The sequence below is a fragment of the Alligator mississippiensis genome, chromosome 12 (genome assembly GCF_030867095.1).
Source record: "Alligator mississippiensis isolate rAllMis1 chromosome 12, rAllMis1, whole genome shotgun sequence".
Lineage (NCBI taxonomy): Eukaryota > Metazoa > Chordata > Crocodylia > Alligatoridae > Alligator > Alligator mississippiensis.
In genome coordinates, this window is record NC_081835.1 from 55,222,962 (window position 1) to 55,248,559 (window position 25,598).

Sequence of the window (25,598 nt, forward strand, 5' to 3'; positions counted from 1 at the left end):
GCAGTGTGGACTGTATGTGACTACAGGCTTTTTACAGACCTAGATGGTAGTGTGCATGTGTGATGTGAAGTCTGTGTGTGTGTGTGTGTGTGTGTGTGTGTGTGTGCGCAAATGTGTGAATCGTGAATATGCAAAGGGGTAGTTTTGAGTCTATGTGCATGCATATATGTGTGTGTGTGAGAGACAGAGAGATACAGTTTACGTGTGAGACGATATGGAGGTCAGGAAGGTGGTTTTAATTGAGGCTTGTGTGCGTAGGAGGGGATATGTGGGTGGATAGTTGCATATGTGTGACTATAAAGAGGCCGGCAGTGTATGTGTGTGTATGAACACAGGAGATGCTTGTGAGTGCCTGGCACAGCTGGGATCATCAAGCGACTGACCCATGGGATATGGGCATCTAAATCCCATTAATCTGGGGACTGGACATCTAATTCCATGGTTTTGTCTGTCTCAGCTTATACACGAGGTTCACTTCTGAGTTCCTATAAGAGGGTATGCGGTGCATGGTCTGCAGGTGTGGGGGAGTTGTGCATATTCATGCATGTGCCTATAGTGATGGGAAAGGGACAATGTCTGTGTGTGTATAGGAGATGATTTTTAGTATGCATTGTATGTTGGATTTGTTGTTAAGTGTTGGTAGTCATGTGCATAAGTGCCTGGGTGCATCTTTTGTGAGGATTATGCATTCATGTGTAGCCATGTGTATACAAACAGGAGAAGGCAAAGGGTATGTGAGAGTAAATCATTTCTGAGAACTGGAGGAGTGTACATGGGTATAGATGTATGTACAGAGGTATGGATGTACATATATACAACACTCTCACACGTACAGTTATGTACATACGTATGTAGTCAGTGAGCACAGGGAGTCTAAGGAAGGGGTGTGCAATACACAGATTATTTCTCTGTGTGTGCATGGTGGTGGTGGTGGTGGGGGGGGGTGTTGTTGAGCTCCTTTGGGGACTTGTGTGTTGGGAAATGGCATCTCTCAAAGTGGGTATCACAAATGTATTTTGACTGTGCTGGGTCCAAGTCCTCGGCAGAAATTTAAGCAGATAAGGCCAGTTAGCAGCTGGAGTCCAACACAACCAAGGACAATAAAGGATGAAAGGAACCAAGCAAATGAAACAAGCTTTTTGAAGTCCTTGCAGAAACAGTCCTTCACTATATTTAGTGAACCTCATGATTCCTTCAGAACAAAGCTGTTGCCACTGGAAAGAAAATAGAAGAAATTTCCTTGAATGAGAATGGCTCCAAGAGCAACGTGCAGGAGGGGTGGATGGGACTGTGCAATGGAAATGAAGCCATTGAAAAAGCTGCTTGCTCCGGGTCTCACACAATGGCTACTGAAATGGGTGAAAGGCTGCTCGCTGACCTCAGGAAGTGTACGCCCTTGTGAAACACTGTCCGAGCCCTTGGCTGTGTCTCTTCTGAAAATGCTAGGGAATATGTTCCCCTCTCAAGGCTACAGATGAGGCTCCAGTACAGTACAGAAGAGCCTTTAACCATGCTCCTTCGTCAAGCTACAGTCTTGGGGCTTCCTCTTGTTCACATGGTTCTGAACTGGTTAAACCTGGTACCCATTGATGTCACCCCTGATTTACAGCAGGGCAAGTGAGAGAAGAACCAAGCCTTTTGGCTATGGCAATTTCGTATCTACATGTCTAAGGGCCAGATCTTCACTCTGCGTGTGGCTGTTGTTTGCCACAAAGCAGCTCAGTTTATGTGGGTGTCTGGAGCTTTCTGCATGGGCCAATAAAGTGGTTGAATCAGTCTTCTGTCTGATTGTTTTATGGAGTAGGGAAGTAGAACATGTGATATGAAGTATTAGCTCTATAAGGGATTTACAAGGGCAGGGCCAGATTATCCTATGTGGCAATTCCTCTGCGTTGCAGGGCCCTGAGTTGTGTGTGTGTAGTGGGAGTGCTGTTTGGCAAGTGTGTGCATGTGTCTCACGTATTAGCACTAGACTGACCCTCAGCTCACAGTCCATGATTCAAAAATACTTCAAGAGTTGAAAACATTAGATAATGATATGGACTTACATTGTAAAGTGTGTTGAGCTCTGTGGATGAAGTCCTACATAAAAGAGCCTAAGTATTATCAGTTTCTCAATCCTGTCCAGTCCTGCCCAATGCTGAATGCCTTTACACAGTATTAAATCTTTTCCTTCCTCGATTGCACAAGCCTAGCTTCAGGTAACACCCCAAGAAATGGGAGGCGACCATCAGTTTCACTAGTGTTGGTTGCAGAGCCGGAAGGTCATGTTCTGTCATCACATATATACAAATTAACTGCAAGTGTGTGCACAGTACCAATTACAAAGGATGCTGTCAGATCGTCACCAGGCTCATTTACTCACCTCTGATCCAGGACTCTGACATGGATCTTAGTGCTTGATAGAACAAGAGAAATAAGGTTACCTATCTCATCCCATATAGCATATACCACTTCAAGCATGGACACAAGAATGTAATATGAGTAGCATAGGTCAATAAGAGCCTGCAAGCTTAACATTTCATTCCCGGGAGTCCTCAGATAACAAAACTCAATCGATCCAATGTTTGCAGAAAGCTAAAACAAAAGGGGCCTGCCCATGATACTAATTTCCAAATTGATAGCAACTACCATTGACACTTTTAATTTATTTATAAGCCTTTTGGAAGTGCATTTCACTGTAATACCTAAGCACCTCCAGACATTAAGGACCGCATCTTCAATTACCATGTAAAACAGGAAAGTGTTGCTATTCCATTTTGCCAAATGGGGACACTAAAGGGTCAAAAGGGTAAGCAATTTGTCTAAGGTCAAAGAACGCATAATGATGGCACTAGAAATACAGAATGGAGGAGTCCTGGGTCAGTATTTCTCAACCCTTTCAGGTTGGCAATGATAGGCCCTCATACCAATAATTTATTTGTGTGTGTGTTTCAAGAGGCTGATTGAGGATATTTGACCTTTGATGGGTTGGGTGTCTAGTGAACGGGTGAGCAAGTTTGTCTACTTTAGAGTGTAATAATATTTCCAATCTCTTGTGACTCCTTGATTGGTTATCATGACCTTACTGAGGGCTGTGACCTACCCATTCAGAAACAAGTAGACCACAAACCCTCCATAGGAGGTGGCATATTATAAAACTCTTGAACTTATCCCAATGGATTAGAAATGAGGTGCTGCACATCACAGTTAGAGAGTCACTTCAGATATTTGAGGCCACATCAAAGAACCCCTCAGTAAATAGCGTGTGGTCCTGCGTACAAACTGTTCATTGCAGAAGAGAGACTAAATTTAGGTTCTAAGATTTTGGGAAGCAGTTTGTATTTGCCATGCTGCTGTTGTCTCAGGCACTTATACTATGGCCCAGGAAAGACAAATAGACCTCTGAAAATATCTGTTCAGGAAGAGGTTTTCCACAGAACCTATAAAACATTCATAACACCTCCATTGTGCTGTAAATCCTTAGCAGGAGTTGATAACAGTGCATGAATTTTTAATGTAACATTTATAAATGGTTATTAAAACTATCCTTAAAGTAAAGTGTCAGTTTATTTTTAATTAACTGTTGGCTATTTAAGCTCCTGGATGGCCCGGGGGCAGACCAACAGTCTAACAAGTTAATATTCTAGAGTAACCCTTCATTTTCTGCCTGGTCATACTGATGGACCAATGGAGGATCTGCATAGGGCCAACTTGGGACTGGACTGGGTTTTACTACTGGGTGGCAATGGAGTCTTTCATGGATTGAAATGTTTTAGTATTCCACATTGTAGCCTAGAGCTTCTTCTGGGCACTAATAGGAGTTATTTCTTAATATTTAGCAAATCCAATCAGTGTGCAGCAAAGCTGAGCAGTTCCTAGAGGGACACAGATTTGTCATGTATGTTGAGAACAAATTTCCATTGACGTCAATGGGTTTGGATTAGACCTTAACCAATTTAACAGAAACCAAAGACACAAATTTCAAACAACACTTTGGATTGTGACAATAGTAATTGATAATTTTCACTGCTGGATTTCATGAATAATCCAGTAAGAGTAGAGAAATTTGCATGTGACTTATTAAACTGATTAGCATGCGTTCAGTGACAAATATTACAATTCACTATACTGTGTGAAAATTGCTTTTGTTAAATATTTAACTATTTATTCCGTAAAATATTCTCTTCAGCAAAATTTAAGCAATCGTGTGGAAACTGAGCCTGAAACATTTGTGAGATTATTCTTCCTGTTAATAATTTACATTACAATATCATAGACCAATGGCACTGTCTATGAGCTGGCAATTTTTCATGTTGAGCTCAGAATCAGGCAGATCTTTAAAAGTAAATGTATTGGTGCATGATGGGAGATGTCATGAAATAACACGTTTTGGGACACTGGATCCTGGTGAAAATACCAAAACGGTGAGATTGATCTTCAGGTTCTTTAGTCGAGTCCCCAAGGCATCTAGTACCATTGCTTCAACTTTAGCCCTTTCTCCTAGTCTGTTTTATACCTAAAGGGTTGATAGCTGGTGATGCTTTCTTCTTTCCTTTCTGCCAGCTGTTTTTTCCATGGACATGCAATGTCTAGGATAGTGTCTTTTTGCATGTCTAACCCTGAGAGCTTCTAAATCATTAAGATATCTGGGTTTCTTTAGCTTCCTCTTGCCTTCTCCATCACAAGGTAAAATCCTAAAGGATTTCACTTTGTATTTTCTGTTACTGAGTTACATTTGTGACCCCATCACTTCTAACCCCTGGGGTAATGATATTAGCCATGCATTTCACTGTGAATGGTACTGGCTACTCGGTTATGCCTTCCCTAGTATACAATCCTTGAGGCAGTGCTGAACAACTGCTCACAATAGGCATTATATTCTCACCACATGTGTGGCATCTTCTTCCTTTATGTATGGCTTCACTAGTTTTCAGAACATGGCTTCCTAGCCAGCTTATTTCCAGAGTGCAACTGTAATTAGGCCCGTCTCACTGATAGGTCTAAGTGAGCTCTTTCTAGTCCCTTAAAAGGGTGTAGGTTGTAGCCGTGTTGGTCTAAGGACATAGGCAGACAAAGTTCTTTGGGTGAATCTGATATCTTTTATTAGAGCAACTTAAATAGTTGGAAAACAATTTTTAAGCAAGCTTTCAGGTTCAAAAACCCGTTGTCAGGCTAAGGAAGTTTCATCAGTTGGTGCGTGCTCTTCCTGGATGAACTGAAAAGTAAAGAAACCAGAGGCTGGTCTGGTCTGCATACGAGACGGGCAGTCAGTGAAGATGTAGATTGAGGAGTCAATGGATGGGAGACAGGCTGGGGGGGTGGGTGAGAGAAGGAGGATGAATAGTGGAGATGTACCTGGGGAGTCAGATGTCAGGCAGGTTATAATGTGTCATAAATCCAATGTCTATATTTAGTCCATGATTTTTAGTATCCAGGAGGTTGATGAAGAGGAGTTCATAGGCTTGTCTCTGAGAAGTGTTTTGTAAGTTTTCTTTGAGGATCAGGACTGAGAGATTGGAGAGAGAGCGGTTTTCTTGTGAGAAATGTGCCCCCACAGGTATTCCTGTCTTTGATAGATTTCCGGTGTGTGTTCATTCATTCTGGAGCTCAGTTAGCACTGAACCTCGCCAACCTCATCACCAGAAGCAAAATTCCTCAGGCCCAGAACACACCAAATGGATCCAGACCGTGCCAGGACAAGAAATGCAAAACCTGCCAACACATCTCCACCACCCCCACTATTACTACACCCCACAACAGAGCCATCAGCATTCCCGGATCTTACAGCTGCACCTCCAGAAATGTAATATCTCTCATCCAATGCACCAAATGCCCTGATGGAAAATACGTAGGAGACACCAAACAACAACTGCGCACCAGAATGAAACTTCCGTAGCCTGACGAAGGGTTTTTTGAACCCGAAAGCTGGCTTAAAAATTGTTTTCCAACTATTTAAGTCAGTCTAATAAAAGCGATCAGATTCACCCAAAGAATCTTGTCTGCCTAGTCCCTTAAAAGGAACTTCATCCACATTCTCAATCAGCCATTTTTCTGTGCATTTGTTTCCCACCTCTTAAAACTATCTTTGTGTTCTGCTTAGGTTTTTCTTTCCCCACATATCTTAAATAGGGTCTATGACTTGCTCAGGTATTGTACTCAAACCACTCCCCTTACAAGTTGTCTTTTGCTGGTGGTGACAATGACACCTTTGTCTTGTCCAGAATGCATACAGAAATCATCTGAAAAAGGTCTTCGCTGGGCTAGGATATCTTAATCTGAGTTTGCATGCAGTTTAAGGTCATATAGTAAAAAGATGGGGTGACAAAGAGTTCCTTTGGAAGATTCATTTGCATTTCATTAATAGTGGTTAGTTTGCAGCTACGGATGGTGAGATCTGTCTTTCACGTACCATAGCTAAATTTATAATTTTATATAATATACATTTATGCAGTGGCATACATTCTTGGCATTTTCCATGTTTGTGAATGTGGGACTGAATCGAATACCTCTTCGTTGTCTAGCCATACTTTCCTGTGGCTTCTTTTTTGTGGATCTGGCAGTCTTCATAATATGTTGGCCAATAAGTAGTTGATCCTTGATACTTCCTTATTTCATTTGCACCCATTTGACTACCATGTGAAATTAGGTTCCTAGTTAGGAGTCATAGGTCTGAACTGATATGGGTGATGTGAACTGTCTGTAACAAGGCAGGGGGAAATGTGAGAACTTCTTGGTTCAGGTTTTTGTTTTTCCTGATTAGCACAATTCTCTGATGCATCCTCCATTCAACATCTCCTTCTAGACCTGCCTGGGGATGTTGTGCTAATCTAGGTGCAATGGTGTAAACTAGTTAAACCAAAAGCCACAGATGCAATCTGGTCCAGGTGCTTTTCAGGGCCTGGTTGTCCGTACCATTTCTGTTCTTACTCTTAGATTTTCTTGCCGTTGAACCTCTTCAGAGTCTTTAATAACATGGACACCGTTGTTGTTATCAACCGGACTGCTCCCAATTCCTCTTCAAAACTTGAAACACTGTTTTAGCATCTAGAAGTGGTGGGTTAACTCCAAGAGGTTTCTTGTAATAATCTCCTTTAGCTGGGGTTGAAGAACTGTTTGCTAAACTAAAATTTTGGAACATTTGGGAGTTGCAGATATTTTCACAAATATCCAGTGTTCATGCAGCCCCTGGTTAATACATAATGACAACCACAAGTTTTAAAAATTATGAGTCTCCTCTTCCCCTAGCTCCCCCCATAAAAACCTTGAGATTTTAAAGGAAATAATTAAAGTGAGATTCTGTTTACCTGCTTGTGGTCTCTTTGCTTTTTCAGGGCAGTTACTTCATATTTCCAAGCTTTTTAAAGACTTGCAATTATATTGCTAGGTTTGCAACATGGTTAATAGAGCCTCAACAATGAAAGGGAAATGAACTTGATGCGTTCAACCTTGGCTGAATGCAACCTCTTGTTGCCAAACTGCACGCAAATGATGTCTCTGAAATGGCTGTTCCAGTGACTGTGGCGGAGGACTAATCCACATTTCCTGATCTCTGAAGCTACTGTTCCAATGACAGAATACATCTGCTGGTTAAAACTTTTGAAATCCACCTTTTTTGCTCTGCACTGGATTGCTTTTGATTACTAAAACATCTTTGTAAAGCACTGGTTATTTATTGGATAAATGGTTTAATTCTGAAAGTGCTGGTGTGACCAGAACTAGAGTTGCTTGAGACTCCAAATTTTGATTCAGCCAGAGCTTTATCCCAAATCAAAACAAAAACAAGTGATTCCCCCCCTTGAATTATTATTTCATGGGAAATTCTCACAGATAGAAATGACCCTATCAAACTATTTGCTTCCCCTTTAGTATTTCCACTTTTATATTAATATAACATAGTGTATTGGATAGTACAGCACAATATATTCTGGAAAAAAATCATTTGGGACTGTTGCAATGATATGATGGAAACAAAAGTGCTTCAATTTTATTGAAAATAAACAGAATGTTTTCATTTTTTTCTTTGCAGATTTAGATGAAATTGCTACATTCCTGTGAAGCATTTCCATCTCCATTTCACTGGATCAGTATTTTGCTACAGAAAACTGTTCCATCAGAAAAAAATTGATTAGCCCTGCTTGGGGCTTTGCAGGTTAGAATGCTGTAAAAATAATAATAATAATAAAATAACACAGTGGAAGCAGAAGCACGGTTTTATGATTTATAAAACTGAAGCACTAGGACGGGGCTTAGGAACAGTTCCCAGCTCTACCTGCATAGATAGTCTGCTGTCCCAAACACAGGTTTCTTCCATGACTTTCAAGCACATCAAGGAGTAGGCTGTCCAGGGCTCAGCACTCAGTCAGGGCCTGATCAGCACTCATCTTGGACACATGCTGAATTCCTTCAAAACTCTGGGCCTGTTTACAGCTGCTTAGTTCTGTTATATATATATATGGGTTTTTTCTACATTCCCCACTTCTAAAGCAAAACTAATGTCTGCATCTACACATGTGGTGAACTGTGGAGTAGACTAATTAGCTGCAGAGTAAAGCACCACCATTTACACATGTGATGCCATTAGACCACAGTAAGCTAATTAATGCTGCTGTAAGATAGTACTGTCAGAGACAATATTAACCTTTGGTGTGTGATTAAACATACATGTAGAAAAGACTGTAGGCATAAATTGTGCCCAGTTAGCCCAGCTAGTAGGAGGCCAGGCTTGTGCCTGCTACTTAGATACATGGCTCTGCACTTTTAGCACCCTGTGCCCCAGCAAGCCCCTCCACTGTCCGATTCATAGATTCATAGATTCATAGATGTTAGGGTCGGAAGGGACCTCAATAGATCATCGAGTCCGACCCCCTGCATAAGCAGGAAAGAGTGCTGGGTCTAGATGACCCCAGCTAGATACTTGTCTAACCTCCTCTTGAAGACCCCCAGGGTAGGGGAGAGCACCACCTCCCTTGAGAGCCCGTTCCAGACCTTGGCCACTCGAACTGTGAAGAAGTTCTTCCAAATGTCCAGTCTAAACCTGCTCTCTGCTAGCTTGTGGCCATTGTTTCTTGTAACCCCCGGGGGCGCCTTGGTGAATAAATACTCACCAATACCCTTCTGTGCCCCTGTGATGAACTTATAGGCGGCCACAAGGTCGCCTCTCAACCTTCTCTTGTGGAGGCTGAAAAGATCCAGTTTCTCTAGTCTCTCCTCGTAGGGCTTGGTCTGCAGGCCCTTAACCATATGAGTGGCCCTTCTCTGGACCCTCTCCAGGTTATCCGCATCCCTCTTGAACTGCGGCACCCAGAATTGCACGCAGTACTCCAACTGCGGTCTGACCAGCGCCCGATAGAGGGGAAGTATCACCTCCTTGGATCTATTCGTCATGCATCTGCTGATGCACGATAAAGTGCCATTGGCTTTTTTGATGGCTTCGTCACACTGCCGGCTCATGTTCATCTTGGAGTCCACTAGGACTCCAAGATCCCTTTCCACTTCCGTACCACCCAGCAGGTCATTCCCTAGGCTGCAGGTGTGCTGGACATTTTTTCCTCCCTAGGTGCAGCACTTTGCATTTCTCCTTGTTGAACTGCATCCTGTTGTTTTCTGCACACTTGTCCAACCTATCCAGATCTGCTTGCAGCTGTTCCCTGCCCTCCGGCATGTCCACTTCTCCCCATAGCTTTGTGTCATCTGCGAATTTGGACAGAGTACATTTGACTCCCTCGTCCAAGTCACTGATGAAGACATTAAAGAGTATCGGTCCAAGGACCGAGCCCTGCGGGACCCCACTGCCCGCACCCTTCCAGGTCGAGACCGACCCATCTACCACGACTCTCTGGGTGCGACCCTCTAGCCAATTCGCAATCCACCGGACTGTGCAGTCATCCAAGTCACAGCCTCTTAACTTGTTCACCAGTATGGGGTGGGATACCGTATCGAAAGCCTTCCTGAAGTCTAAGAATACGACATCCACCCCTCCTCCTGTGTCCAGGCGTTTCGTAACCTGGTCGTAAAAAGAAACTAGATTGGTCAGGCACGATCTGCCTGCCATGAACCCGTGCTGATTTCCCCTCAGCATAATTTGTCCTGCTGGGCTCTCACAAATGTGAGCCTTGATAATTTTTTCAAAGACTTTGCCAAGGATGGAGGTGAGACTGACTGGCCTATAGTTGCCCGGGTCCTCCTTCCTCCCCTTTTTGAAAATGGGGACCACGTTAGCCCTTTTCCAGTCCTCCGGGACTTGGCCCGTGCGCCACGAGCGTTCAAATATTCCTGCCAGTGGCTCTTCAATGATGTCGGCCAGTGCCTTCAGCACCCTCGGATGGAGCTCATCCGGGCCTGCCAACTTAAAGGCATCCAGTTCTTCCAAGTGACTCTGCACCATCTCAGGGTCTACGCAAGGAAGTCTGGCGCCTTGCTGCTGCCTCTCTACAACTCCAGTGAGAGACTTGTCGTGTCCCTCACTTAGGAACACTGAGGCAAAGAACTCGTTGAGTTCAGCCTTGTCCCCCCTGTCTGTCACCAATTGTTTTTGCCCATTTAGCAGGGGTCCTATTCCTCCCTGGGCCTTCCTTTTACTCCCTATATATCTACAAAACAATTTCTTGTTGTCTTTTACTTGGGTTGCCATCCTCAGCTCCATGGTAGCTTTGGCCTGTCTAACTGTCTCCCTGCAGGCACGAGCAGAGGAGGTATATTCATCTTTGGTGATCTCTCCCTGTTTCCACTTTTTATGTGCTCCCCTTTTGGCCCTTAGGCTGCCCTGGATTTCCGCGGTCAGCCAGGGAAGCCTTCTGGCCCCTCTCCCTCTTTTGCCTCGCTCGGGGATTGTCTTGCTTTGTGCCCGAAGGATTGTTTCCTTAAGGCACAGCCACCCTTCTTGGGCTTCCATTTCTTCAAATCTCCTACTCTGCAGTGCGTCCTTGACTAATCACCTGAGTTCATTGAAATCAGCTTTCCTAAAGTCTAGCACTTTCACCCTACTAGTTACCTTACCCACTCGACGTCTTATGGTGAATTCTATTATTAGGTGATCACTGTCTCCCAGATGGCTACCGATCTGTAGGTCCGCTACCATGTCATCTCCCGTTGCCAATACCAGATCCAGTATGGCATTCCCCCTAGTGGGACCGTGTACCTCCTGTGTCAGGTGGAGGTCCTGTACACAGGTTAGAAACCTGCATGAGTGGTGGGACTTTGCTGTCTGCGTCTCCCAGCAGGTGTCCGGGTAGTTTAGGTCCCCCATGACTACCGCCTCTTTAGCTTTTATGGTCTCCGAGAGTTGCCTCAGGAGCCCCGCATCTATTTCTTCCCCTTGGTGTGGGGGTCTGTAACAGACCCCTACCACCAAATCCCTTTCTCCTTGCCCTCCATGTAGCCTAACCCACAATCCTTCTACTTCCTCATCCTTGGATTCTGTCTTGATGAGGGTTGACGTATATTGCTCATTGACATAGAGCGCAACCCCTCCCCCTTTCTTCCCTGACCTGTCCTTTCTGTACAATCTATAGCCCTCAATATGTACTGCCCAGTCATGGGATGAATCCCACCAGGTTTCCGTTAGCCCCACTAAGTCATAGGTGTTTAGTGCAAGCAGGAGCGCTAGTTCATCCTGCTTGTTTCCCATGCTCCTAGCATTAGTACATAGGCACTTGAGTCCTGCGACTGGTGCCTTTGCTGCCCCCCGCTCCGAGTCCCAAGGGGCCCTTTGATTCTTACCTTCTCATTTCTTACCTGTGCCGTAGTGCTGGCCTCCCCATGGCTTTCAGGTTCCCAATGTTCTCTTTCTTCAGGCTGGGCTGTCCTTGTGGGTGCCACATGGTTTGGTGGTCCACAGCTTCCCCCGCCCTCATCTTCCCCTCCCCCCGACGAGCCTAGTTTAAAGCCCGCCGGAGGAGATCCGCCAACCTAGAAGAAAACACACGCTTACCTTTGGGGGACAGGTGAAGCCCATCCCAGCTGAGCATGCCCCTCGTCGTGATGTCACCACTGAAGCCTGGGGATGACTCCCTATGCCTCCAGCCCTGGCATAAGCTGATCCGCCCCTGCTCAAATTGCTGCTGTCCTGGGTGCACATGTAGACGCTGTGCCCAGGAGTAATTTATTCTTGCTCAAACTGCTCTGGAGTTTATTGCTTTGAATTAATTGCAGGTGTAGATGCACCCAATGATTCCATCTTCTTCAAGCAATTTTTTTTTGTGTGTGTCTTGTCTGTCTAGATTGTAAGCGCTTTCAGTCAGAGACTCTCTCACTACATTTTTGTACAATGCCAAGCACAATGGGGCCCAATCCTCCCTTGGGTCTCTAGGCTTTACCATAATACAGATTCTAATTATTATATTACTGTCTCAGTATGGGGGATCTGTGGCTGCAGACTAATCTCTGTGTTGCACCCTGATGACTTGCCTGGTGATTGAAGGCTAAATCTCCACGGACAAGTAGTTTATTTAAACTTTATTTTTTTTCTTCCAGAGGCTTTTGAAAAGATCAGCCGGAGCATTGGGAAAGCATGAACTTCAATCTTCAGAGCATGCAAGCAACAAGGCATCAGCCGTCAGAGTGACACAAGCAGCAATTTCCTTTGGTAAACACTGTTCAATGCAGCACAGTTTCCTAGTGATTAAAGGAGTCTTGGAAATGTCACTGCCCCAACCAAATGAGATAATTTGTGTCCATTGTCACTGGGAATCAAGCCCTATTTTTTTATTTTAAATTAAATTGTGAATATGAGTTGGGGAGAGGAAGGGGAGTTTCCTGTGTGCGCTGGCTGCAATATGGAAATGATGCCTGTGTAATTGTGCTCTCTAAATGAACTTGACTCCATGGTTGGTGTCAGGTTTTGCTAAGTGCCCTGGGCCAATGGAGACTAATTAGGAATGCATTAAATATTAAAGCTCTCTGACACTGGGGCATTGATGGTGACAGAAGAAAAGAAATCCCGTAACCTAATCTGCACCCAACAGGAGTAATTTATGTTCCCTTCTTTTAACAAAGGAAAATCCAATTATTTGGCCCATAGAAAATGTATTTCAAGGCAAAGTTAATTTAAAAAAAAAATACATACATGAAATAACATGCATGCTGTCAATATAGTCGGTTAGCATCTGTTTCCTTATAGTTCGGGCTTTGTTGATTGCCTCCATTTACAAACATGGGATGGAAAGGCAATTCTAGTAGTGTTGGCTGGATTAATCTCTCAGCTGGAACCTGTGCAGGAAGAGAGGGGAGGCAGCTTATGCCTTTAGTCTTCAAGATCTCACAGTTAGTAAAACCAGTCCCAAAGCCTGAAATAGCCATTATGGATTTCTGCGGGAATAAAGATTTGCCAGGGTGTCTACTCTGGTCCTGCCACCTCCCACAAATGCACCCCTAGCTGACTGCCACCCACACCAACTCCATCCTCATTCTGGTACCCATCTCTGCTCCATCCTTACCTTGGTACCCACCCACTGGGTAGAAGCATTGCTTGGAGAGAACATATATATATATGCAGCCTCTCTGTGCTGGCCTAGGCATTAAGTAGGGTACTGTATGTTTGTGGTGGATATGTATGTGATGGGGTGGTTGGCTGAGAGTGAAGTGGCGTTTTACTCTGTAGAGGCTGTGTGTGTGTATGTGTGTGCATGTCTGGGCATGGGGGTGAGGTGCTAGTTCTATCTGTGGTACATTGCTGGCTATGGTATGGATACAGCTGTGTCTATGTGATAGGGCTTTGGGCTGTGGGGAAGGTCTTTGTTGAGACTTTTGCAACTTATATCAATTAAAACTTACTCCTGCATGTCTAGAGTGAAACTACCCCTAACAACTCTACCTCCATGTTGCCACTCCTCTATAGCTACCAGTTTCCAGTGCAATTTTGCATGACCTTTAGTTAACTACCCTGCTTTATCAGGTATCTTGCTTTTTCCTGTCTGGCTATTTATCCCATCTAATCAAATTGTAAAGGGAATATATTGACCTCACCTTGCAATAGTAACTCGTGCACCTGTCTGACTGTCTGTCTTTCTATCTAAATACCGGTGTCATCTCTTGGACTGAATCTGTAACTCATAGCTGTGAACAGGTGTCTGTCTTTTCCCAAACACATTTGCAAAGAGGACTGTCCCTATTAAAAAATACATGTGCATGGCAGTCACTGTACATATGCATGTGCAAACTTGTGAGCACACAAAGACATGTGCACAAACACGCATTCAGCCTCTGATACCTTTTTGATTTGCTCTCCCTTTTTGTCCTCTTCAGAAAAAAAACTACATTTATGAAATTACAGGAAGGCCATTTTCTAAAGGAAGTTGGTTGCCATGGGTTACCAGATGCTTATCTGTCACCAGCGCTATTTTGCTAACTGCAGCCATTACAGGGAGAGGCTAAAGAGGCAAGGCTGGAGTCTGCCTTGGACATCAAAGTGATACCTCTCCAGCTAACCTTTGCCAACAGAGAGAGAGAGAGACTGAAAACCAGTGAGAGACAGGGTGTGCTTTCCCAAGGGGGGCTGGGAAGCAACTTTCTCAGGGTTGCTGAGTTCACACAGCCTGGGTGAATACATGAAATGTGTGCTTGGAGTCTATTAGCACTGCCATTCCTTTGCAGCAGCTCATTGCAGGCCTGGCACTGCATATAAAATTGACTTGCAGCTTGTTAACTAAAAAAAAAATGGGGGGTGGGAGGCAGAGATTTTCTTGGGTACCCAGAGAAAGAATTTCAGAATTGTATTTTGACAGCAAGATTGCTCTGAAAAGGTCAGGGCATGTGAGGGGGGTAAAAATTGCCAAATGAAGCTATTTTGTGAGTGTGCTGCAGAAGCTGATCACAAATTCCCTTCCTCTGATGCTTTTGAGTGGTGCAGGAGGATGTAGGGAAGTATTACAGAAGGGATTCCTCCAGCAAGGAATCAACTGGCCAAAGCAGAAATACTTTGCCTCGGCAGAAATGATAAATCCATCAATGGGAGATTAAGAAACCCATCCATGTAAACCCTTGGGGGTCAGATGGGATGGGCAAATACTCACTGCTCATATGGGGTCTTGTTTTATGTTTGAATGCCTGCAGTGATTGGGCAGACCTAAGTATGGTTTGGCTGAAAGGTGGGTTTGCTGACATTAGTCTTGTACTATGGGATCCCTGGCCCTAAAAGCCAGTGGTCCCATATTGTCATAGCCATTGACATCCCAGATCCCCATATCTTCATGTCCTTACATTGGTGCTGTCACCTGATGGTTTACTGTCTGTAATACCTATTTCCTATGCTGTCCTTAGTCCTCAACTCTAGGTCCTGAGGCTCTTCTTTTTTCTTATGGGGGCCCTGTGCTCTGATGTGTCCCATGTGGGTCACTACTACAGATCTTATGACTGTCTGCAATTCATATTTCCCATGCTAATCCTTGGTTTCCACATCCTTCGTGCTTCATGTGCCGATGGTTTTTTTTGTTGCTCTTGTTACATCCTGGTCCCTGTATCTTGATGATGCTATAACCTGCTGCCCCAAAAGTCTCTTCTCCACAGGCCCCTCCCTATCTGGCGCAATTTTCATCTCTCAGCCCACAGAGAGAATATACTGCTACTACAATAATGGAAGAAAAAGAAGCTAAAAACAATACTTTACATTTCAAATAACTCTTGACACTTCCCTTGTCTTTTTCTAACCGAATGACAAGTGACTTTATCTCGAAAGAGAAGCCAGCCTCCTCAAGCTGTCTACATTGTCAAAAAAAAATAATTTGTAAATTCTCTGATTACCTCTGTCGCTGTTAGACTCTTCCATCCTTTTCATATCCCCCTTTTAAACTCTCTTTATGTGCTATTTCCCAAAGTGCTTTTCTTACCATGAATGTTTTCTGCCAAAAGAAAACTCTTCTTTTGAAAGGAAAAAAAAACCCCTCAGATTCCACCCCAGACTGAATTAAAGTGCTGGGGTTTTTTTTTTTCCTCTTTCTTCAGCCCTTTAGATCACACAAAATGTGAATTTTAAAAATAACTGTATTTTTACGACTTGTTAAAAATAAAAAAAGAATGTTAATGAGAGAGACAGAAAGAGAGAGACCCTGAAAGCAGGGTTTGTTCAACACAAGACTAACTAAAATATTTACTAATGAGAGGGAGAAGGCAAAGTAATTTAAAAGATTTAAACTAGGGGTTGTTTTTTTTTAGTCATGCCACCTTTCTTTTTCATTACATATTTCAATATTTGCCTACCTTTCCAGAGATTTACTTGAAGTGCGTACAAATTATCTGGCATTTGGCTAAAGACAATATGTCTAATTATGGCTCTAAAGACCTGAAATATTTTTGAGCTAAGCTAAAAGTCAAACTCACAAAAAAAAAGGAGAGAAATTAATAATCCTCTTTAAATTCATTCTAAACTCAGAAGTGACAATGTCCATTCGTGTATGAGAGTACATCTTGAAGAGGAAGAGTGACAGAAAGGGGAGAGAAGGGAAGATTCATCACTTTAAGGCCTGATGAAAGTCCTGCTGAAGAGAATGGAAAATCTCCTGCTTGCTTCCAAGAGGCCTTGGCTTATAACCCTGATGTACCTGAAGCACATTGTCCTTGTGATACATGACAAGACAAAAGCTGGACCAAAGGCCCTGGGAGGTCATTGCAGAGGTGAGAGGGTGCTTGTGGCAGGGGACAGCGTGAGGGATTCGAGTGATGCTGAGGCTCTAGGCACCAGCACAAGTCATTGTTGAGTGCTAGGGTCAACATATTCCCCTTCTCACCTATATGAAGCTATATGGCCACATCCCTCTCGCAAGGTGATGTTGCCAGTGCTCTGGACAGATAGCTCACTTAATGATAGGGTTCCCCTTTTTCAGTTCTAATCACTCGGTCTCCTAACTTGGAGTTTTCTGCCTTAACCCTCCTAGTCCATCTCATGGAAAATCTTTGAGATTCAGTCCTTCATGTTGTTACCTTGAGTATGTCCTCGCCTGCACATTTATTCCAGCATGAATCCATCTGAATTGTATTTCCATGGCCATCACCCTGCTACTTCTTCAGCAGCTTGTAGTCTGTCCAGTTCTCTCCCTGCAGAAAGGTGTAGGGGTAAATGCTGCAACATGGCTGCTCCCCAGTGCAGATGGGCTCCTTGGGCGCTAGTTGGCAGTCCAAGAGCAGGCAGCACAGAGTGGTTCTCTGTCCATGTTGCAGATGCCAGCCTATCTCTGTTCCCAGCTGATCTGAGCCAAATATACTGCCTTTAGGAGGCCATCCATTAAATCCTGGCTTTTCCCCTACATTTCTTTGGCAGGGATCATTTTCAACTGATCTGAGGACCACTCTGGAAGCACGAGAGTATTTACCTCTCACAGTTTTCATTTGGGCTTTCTGCATACACTGATCCATCACTAGATCCCAAACTTGTCACAATCCCTATGCACACCTAACTCATCATTTCTTAAAAGCTTCAGACAAGAGGTGCATTGGGAACATTAGTCATTCTCTGTTGCAGAAAAGTGTTTCAATCTTGAGGATGGAGTGTAGGGCTTGTCAATCGTTCACAATGTAGTCCTACTACTGGTTCATTCCTCTGAATCCTGTGGGTTTTTTCAGGCAGTCCTGTTACCAAGAACATCTAAGATGCAAAACAGGACACAATTTTTTGTGGGCTACCACTGCCATCATGGCACTCTGGCCCACTGAAAAAGACATGGTCTTGCCACTTAGGAAAGCTGGACATTACTCCTGGCTCTATCAGTGACTTCATGCATTAGTTTGAAAAGTCAATTTATTCCCCTCTCTCAGCCCCAGTTTACCTGCTTGTATCATTTACTTATGTTATGAGCTCTTCCAAATACTCACTCTGTACTTGAAAAGCACCAAACACAATGAAACCCTAAATAAAACCAGGAAACCAAGATATTCAGGGAAATGGAATAGCTGCCACAGCATGAGGGGCTAAAAAGGCAAGGACTCTTCAGTTTGGAAAGAAGGGGGAAGGGTAGGGAGAGGAGAGGAGGGATATGATATGATAGAGGTCTATAAAGTAATGAAGAGTAGGTACAAAGTGAATAGGGAGCTGTAATTCAGCAAGTCCCAGAATGCTAGAACTAGGTGGCACCCACTATAATCAGCAGGAAACAGGTTTAAAACAAACAATGGAAAGTACTTGTTTATGCAGCATATTATTAACTTTTGGGACTTATTGCCATAGGAGGTTGTAGAGGCAGAGAGTACAGCCAGGTTAAAAAAAAAAAAAGATTAGAAAAATTCATAGGTGCTACATCCATTAATAGATATTAATTAGCACAGTGAAACATGTATCCTCTGATATCACTAAAGCAATGATGGTGGGTGCTAGGGAGGGTATACCAAAGAGTAGATCGCTTTAGATACACCCTATTGTTATGCTCTCCCCCTAAAGCATCCGCTCCTGCTACTGCCAGAGACAGGATATTAGGGTAAAAGGCCTATTGGTCTGACTCAGTCTGGCACTGCTTATGTTCCAAAATAAATAATAATGCAATCTATCTATTGAGGAACCAGGGCTGTTAAATTCTTCATTCTGTGAATTGATACTGAGGCACAAAAGTGTGACAGATAACTGTATCCAAATATAACCCCTATTGATAGCATTTTCCTTGATGTGAATAACTAATGAAACTAAATTGAGTGTATTAATTCTCCTCCCCCAGCCTGCTCTTTCCTTAAGGGGGTAGTAATAGAAACTGCTTTAGGGGTTGCCTGTGCAGGAAGCCCTCATGAAATTCATCTGTGGAATTAGAGGGCAGAGTGACCGAGCCTCAGAGGGGCTTACGGGTTGCAGGTGGCACTAATTTCATGAAGAAGAAATGCATTGCCAAATAAAGAACAGATGGCTCAAGTCACCAGTTATTTATTTCTATAATTAGTAGCAAGCTGTGATCTCAAGTCTTAAAGAAATTGTCAGTTTCAATGAAATTCCCCTCCTCATCCTCAGAGGAAGAAGTGTGAAAGGCTGTCTGCTGTTGAGCAGAAATGTGTTGGTTAAGGCAACAGGTTGGTGCGCACACAGGTCTTGGGTCCTTGAGGAACAAGCCTGCAAATGTTAGAAAAATGCTGTAGGCACTTAGCCATCTTCAGTGCTCTGTGCTTTCATACCAGCTCCTTGAGCTGGAGTTTGTTGCTGCTATTTAGGAAAATGTTCCCAGTTCAAATCTGGGTCAGCTTTCAATCTGTCTCTAATGGTGTCATTTCTACCCTGCTCTCCCCCCTGCCTATTTCTATTTGTTTTTCCTTTGTGATCTCCAGCTTTTTATTTTCTCTTCTGTGCTGCATTTCTTTTGGACCTCATCTTACTTTTGAACTGTTTTCACACAGGTTAAAGATTTCATCGGGGTGAATTTTGGTTCACTCTGGTGTAGGGCTAATCACCAGTCATCAGGTGGGTGAGGCATTTGCCAACCTATCACCAGGTGCGCTACCTTGTTATATTAGAGAATGATATGAGATTATAAATAGGTGCTTGGAAGCCAATGTGATGGGTACATGTAGTTGGTAGATATAGAGAGAAGTATCAAGAGAAAGCGTAGTGCTTGTGCATGGAATAAGATTTGTTTTTTAATTTAATGGAGAGAGTAATCAGTTCCAGAACTGTTGTAGCCCTGGAGATTTCATCCTCATAACAGGTGTTTTTTTTTTTAAAGTACAGTTTGTTTTTATCTGAATTTTAAAATAGAATGGAAGAAATTGCTCTACACTGGCTCTCAACCCCCTCCCCCAACTCCCCACGATCCAGCAACAAACTCAAGAAGGGACAAGAATATCTGCCCCTGTTGCAAAGGATCTAATGGAATTCAATCAAATCTCAGCAGAAGAACATCCTATAGTGGCTCTGGGCATAAATGAAAAATGGAATTAGTTTTTGTTCTTTATTAAGTCCTTTGGGACAAAACAAATAAAGAGAGGGCACCCTGTGCCCAGGAGTACTGAATGGATTGAAATGATGTCAAAGGACTGCCAGCACTGACTCCTAGACAAAGACGTCTAGAAGCAAAACTAATATGCATCCTCCTAGTTGTAAAATGCCTTCAGATCATATTAGATCCTATTGTGTGTAGCTATTTAGAATGGAAACATGAGATTGTGGAGCAGGATGGCCAGATAAGATGGGGTTGGGGCTACATCAGCCTGCTGAATATACTATCTGTATAATTTTCTAACTTCATACACAATGCAGTCAGGACTAGGGTATGGAAGTCTTAAGGTCAATTGGATATTGGTTGCTAAGGATCATCAGGAAACACCACTCGAGATCAGATATTGGGTCCCCCCAGTTTGGTTATCACTAATTCTTTCAGATGGGAGGTACAAGAAACCCTACTGTAGGCCCCTATAGGATAACTTATCCACAAATAAAGTTTCTCCCTACCTCCCATTAATGAAAGGCTAGTTGATGCCCTTTTTTGTTCTAAATCTAGAAGGAGAAGGATTTTAGTTGGCAGCCCACCAGCCTGATACTGTTTTAAATTACACTAGTGTGAACCCACTGAGGTCAATAGCTGAGAGCAGAATTTTACTTCATACTTCTATTCTCACTGGCTCTTTTTTATTGCCATCATAAAGGACAGAGCTAAGTAAAATTCAGAATTCCCATCCCTCAGGAATCTCTGACATTTCAGCCTTCATTTTTACCCCAAATTGAGGGGGAAAGTTGAGCTTGCTTTTTTTTTTTTTTTTTTTTGTGGAACAGAAATTCTGAGAAAAAAAGTTTCTGAAATGTAAAAAGAGGAAAAGCTTGATTTTTTTTTAATTTAAAATCAAATACTGATAAAAAATGAAATATTTGATTTTTTTTGTTGAACTGTCCTGCAATGTTTCATTCATAGTCAGTTCCATGTTGAACAGCATTTTCCAGTAGCAGCACACTTCCTTGTGTCTGTACATTCAGGAGCCTGATGACCTTATAGGAGAGGAAGAGGAGAGTGCAAGGCTGAGGCCAGTCAGTGTGATTGGGCCTGGGTCCTTAGGACAAGGACTGGGACTGGAGGTGCACGCTGTCATTCTGGATAGTGCCTGATGTTCTCCAAAAGATCAGCAATATGGGCTGCAGTAGATAGCGTCCTAGGGGCTGATCTTTTCAGAGGATGATTCCCATCGACTACAGTGGGCTCTGACTCGCTAGCTAAATATCTGGATCCTAACTGAATGAGATTAGGTGATCAGAGGCCCAGTGAAAGTCCTACTGAGGGGAGGCAGGAGCCGACCTGGAAGGGAGAAGGAATTGGGGCAGGATGAAATGAGATTCTGGGCAGACTGTCTAGCAGAGACGAAGTAGGACAAGCCAAGGCTAAGTCCTCTCAAGAAGGAAGGACAGTTCTGTTCCTGGGGTATCCCTCGGGGTGACTTTCAAGGCTGGGACAGAAGAGTTTGAAGCCTATTGCGCTGCTTCAAGCCCCAGGAGCCTGGCCTAAAATTAGACTTAGGTGAAAACAATGGAGAATTATCCTTAATTAGCTGCAGGTATTCACAATGAAAAAAATGTTGCTGCGGTAAGGCCAGCACTAAGCACAGACCCTTTGAGCCTCTTTGCTCTGATGCTTGCACTAGGGACTTGCGCTGTGTTCCTGAAAGAGTGTGCAGCGCTGCAGCCCACTTCCAATCTGCTGGGACGAAGGGAGGTTATTAAAAGGTCTCTCTCTTTCTCTCCTACCACAAAGTTCTTCTTCTTTTTTTTTATTTTAAATTAATTTTGTAGACAGGTAGAAGATGCTGCCTTAGCTTTGTCCTTGGGAGCAGCAGAGCTTCCCTTGATTGAAGAAATATTTTTATAGCCTAAATGTGCAGGTTAAAGTAATTTTTTGACAGGTAAAATATTTGGTCATGGCCCACAGCGAATCTCTATCTCATCCCTCCCCTTCCAATTCTGCCTGCTAATACCTGGGTCTTTTCATTTTGCTGGAGGGTCATATCTGCCTATTACTGCCTTCTACATGATAACAGGCACCTGTCCCTTTCTCAACCCCTCTCTCACCTACCTTTACAATTATTCCTTAATGATGAAGCTGAGAGCTGGTGGTTTAGTGCTAATATGAACTTCCACAAGACAGTGCTGTGTGAATGCCAGTGGGGACAGAGCAAAATCATAGAAAATTAGGGTTGGAAAGGACCTCAGGAGGTCTGGTCCAATCAAAGCAGGACGATCCCCAACTAGCTCATCCCAGCCAAGGCTTTGTCTGGGCAGGTCTTAAAAAACCTTCAGCGATGGAGATTCCACTACCTCTCTGGGTAACCTGTTCCAGTGCTTTATTGCCCACTTAATGAGAATTTTTTTTTTCCCTAATATCTAATCCAAACTTCCCTTTGTGCAATTTAATACCATTGCTCCCTGCTTTGTCATCTGCCACCACTAAGGAGAGTCTAGCTCCATCCTCTTTGGAACCACCCTGTCGGGGTGCCATGGAGGGGTCCAACATAACCCTCAGCACTCTGAGTACCGCATGGGTTTCCAGCAGCATGCCCCCCACCCATGTTATCAGTCCCACCCGAGACCTGTCAACAGCCTGAACTATCTCAAACCAATGCACTGCAAATATTGCTCTCATGATTACTGGTATTTTGACAGCAGATAAAGGCTCCACTTGAGATCAGGGCCCTGTGAAGCAGGTAACTCAGAGATCCCACCAGACCTCGTGAGCCTCCCATCTAAATAGATAAGACAGAAAAAGAAACTTTTATTAGTCCCCTTTTTGCAGGTAGGGAACTGAGGCACAGAGAGGTTAGGGGCTGATTCTTTTAACTTTTCTTAAGGAGACTCATAAATAACCCTGCTGATGTGAATAGTACTAATCAGGGAGAACTCAAACACTGGGGTGATGAGGACAGAACCTGGCTCTCAGTTAATTGCCCAAAGTCTGTTGCAGACTCAAGACTTCAACTTAAAATGTCTGTGGAAGTAGGCTATGCCTCCCAAAGCAAGTCTTGTTCTTTATGCTGCCTGGATTGTGTCCTCCCACTTCCTAAGTCAGAGGGAATGGGAGGAGGTGGTGGCCACCACATCTTTTAGTCCAATAAATATTTGTCCAGGTCACAAAACACTCAAGTTTTTCTCCCTTCCAAATCATCAGAAAGGGCTTAAACCTGCATCTCCCACTTCCTACCACAGCACTGACTACTGCATGATGGGCTAGGCATGCAGAACGTTCTCCAGCAGTCTTAGTGAAGATGGCCCATGGTGCAAATGAGAGGGAAAGATCTGTGGGGCTAGGAACCAGCACACTAGAAGCAGTGAAGGTTAGTAAAACAGGCAATGCCCCAGAAGGACAAGGATCCTGAGGCCTGCATTCAAGGAGGCAGAAGCTGTTCTGCTGCTGTCTGTCTGTCCTTTTTCTCCAGCAAATGCAAGGTGTAGAAAACCTTCTGAAGTGCATAGATGGGAGTAGGAGAGGGCCCCTTCTTTATCCAGGAGAGTTGTCATCTCACTGAACCTCAGCAGCACTTGATCATGCTCTTCTTCATCTCACTCATATCCCACTCGTTTGCTTTAAGAGACTAGCTGTGTACTATTTACCTCTCGCTTGATGGCCAGAACACTTTCGAGGAGAGGCAGGTTCAAACACCATCTGGGTGAAGTATGCCCAGAATCTGGGTCCCTTGCTTTGAGGGCATGTGCCCTAACCCCTAGAGTATTGGTAGGATTGGCTACTCTTGCCTCCCCTGTCAAACAGTCATGAGTCTTAGTTTTTTCTCTGAGCTAAGTTTTGGGGGGGTTTCTCAGGACGTTATCCAAGGTGATCTGTTCTACTTTAGAGCCTGTGCAGCCTCCAGCAAAGCCTTCAAGCATGCCCAGTAGGCTCACACACAGGAAGCAGGGCAACACTGGTGGAACTAGGCAGCAGCTGGGCAAGTATCATTTGGCACTTTCATAGACTTTGCACGCTAAGTAAAACAGAACTTGGCTCTGGGTTTTCCACCTGGCACACTGGCAGGCCCAGCCAGCTCCCTCCTTTTTTTCCTAGAAAGGTGGGCAATACAGAAAGATGAAAAAAAGAAAAAGGCAAAACCACTTGTTTGACTTGAAAGGATACAGCAACAGGGCCTCCTTTGTTGCTAGTTTGTTGTCAGCTGTCATTTCAGGGAACTTTTGCATAAGCTGCTGCAACAGAGCCTGGAGGGGGATGCACCGGGTGCGAAAAGTAAGCCTCCTGTGAGACAGAACAGATGGCTTCTCCACACGGGTCTAAATAAAGCTGTAACGGTGCTTGGCACCACAAGAGCTGTCACGTGGCAGCTCTCAAATCAGAGTAAGTGGAGCACACTGGCAGGAAGTGGAGAGATGGTCAGCAGAGAAAGGGGTCATGTGGGACTGTTAGGGAGGGAGGCTACGGTCATGATGAACGAGAAGCTGTATAGAATCAACAGCTGAGGTTATCTTGAGGCAATTAACTTTGGGCTCAACCTACCTAGCCCCTTTTCATCTTTAATGGAAACTAGATATTTTCCCCTATCCCAAGGGGTGCCCATACTGAATACATTGCAAAATTAACCTGACACTGGCTCTGTTTTTCTACTTAGAAGCCCCAACCATTGGTTCATTGTGTAGTGAGCACTAAAACATACTAAGAGACAGTCCCTGTAAGCAGAGTTTAAAAGACATAGGAAGAACTCCAGCCCGTGTAAGTATTAGACATGTTACAGGCACACAGCTAGCTCAAGATTGTAAAGCAAGCCAGTGAAATAGTTTACATGAGTTTCATCCATTCATTTCTACCAGGCAAATGCCTGCGCAGTACAGCACAGGCAGAATAAGGGATGTTGAAGGAAAAGGGCCTGAGCCCATATAGAATATGGATCTCAAATAGGCTCTGGTCTTTCAGTTCTCATGATCCCTGGGAATGATAGATAGGATGAAAAACACAAGGCCATGGAAAGGAACCTAAAATAGGGCACTGGCCACCCATTGTGATATAAACTCCATCACCCCAAATGCCAGCAAGCCACGGCAGCAAAATACAACTGTCTTGTATTCTTGCCAGTGAATACAAGGGAAATAATCATAGTAAACCCCTAACCACTACTCAAAGGCTGATCTTATTTAGACATGTAATGTCATGTTGTTATTATTGTTACTACTACTACTATTTCTACTACTACAAGATCCTGATGACTGCAACTCCCATCTACAGGATGCCAAAGGTGTCAAAACCCCTCCACTTGCATCAAAGCTGTGGGGCTTGTCCAAAATATCTCAGATCCCAAACGTTTTGCTGGACTTCCATCCTAGATCTCAGTCAGGGACTAGTCATCAGGCACATTGCAAACAGTCATGTGATATATATGCAATGATTAGGATCTTCCTTTCATTTTACTTGGGGAAAGAGGGATAAAGTTAGCTTGGCTGTGAAATATTTCAACTCTCCAAGTTTTCTGCATCCTGGAGGTAAGAACATTTTCTGACTACAGTGCCAAGGTGTTAAAAGATTTAGAAGAACAAAGCTCTCAGCTCTACAAGCATCAGTGTCTTATCCATTGTGACATTTTTCTTTACACCAAATATAACAGTCACTTTGTCCAAGTTAGTTCATTGGTGATCAAAAACGAAGCTGCAGTTCATTTGAATGTTGCTGGGGAAAAACCCGTGCTACATATACTAGACTGGCTTTAAGGGTAGGGGGAGTAGGCAGCGAACTACCCTAAGTAGG

General features: G+C 43.8%; 1 long non-coding RNA gene across 4 annotated transcripts in view; it reads left to right on the forward strand.

The window, feature by feature from the left end:
* The window catches only part of LOC132244473 (uncharacterized), a 174,612-nt gene that overhangs the window by 146,574 nt on the left and 2,440 nt on the right, over positions 1-25,598 (forward strand). For all 4 annotated transcript variants that reach the window (XR_009455906.1, XR_009455903.1, XR_009455904.1 and 1 more), the window contains 2 exons: positions 8,009-8,131; positions 12,454-12,565. This is a non-coding gene — a long non-coding RNA (uncharacterized LOC132244473). The remainder of the gene's footprint in view (positions 1-8,008; positions 8,132-12,453; positions 12,566-25,598) is intronic.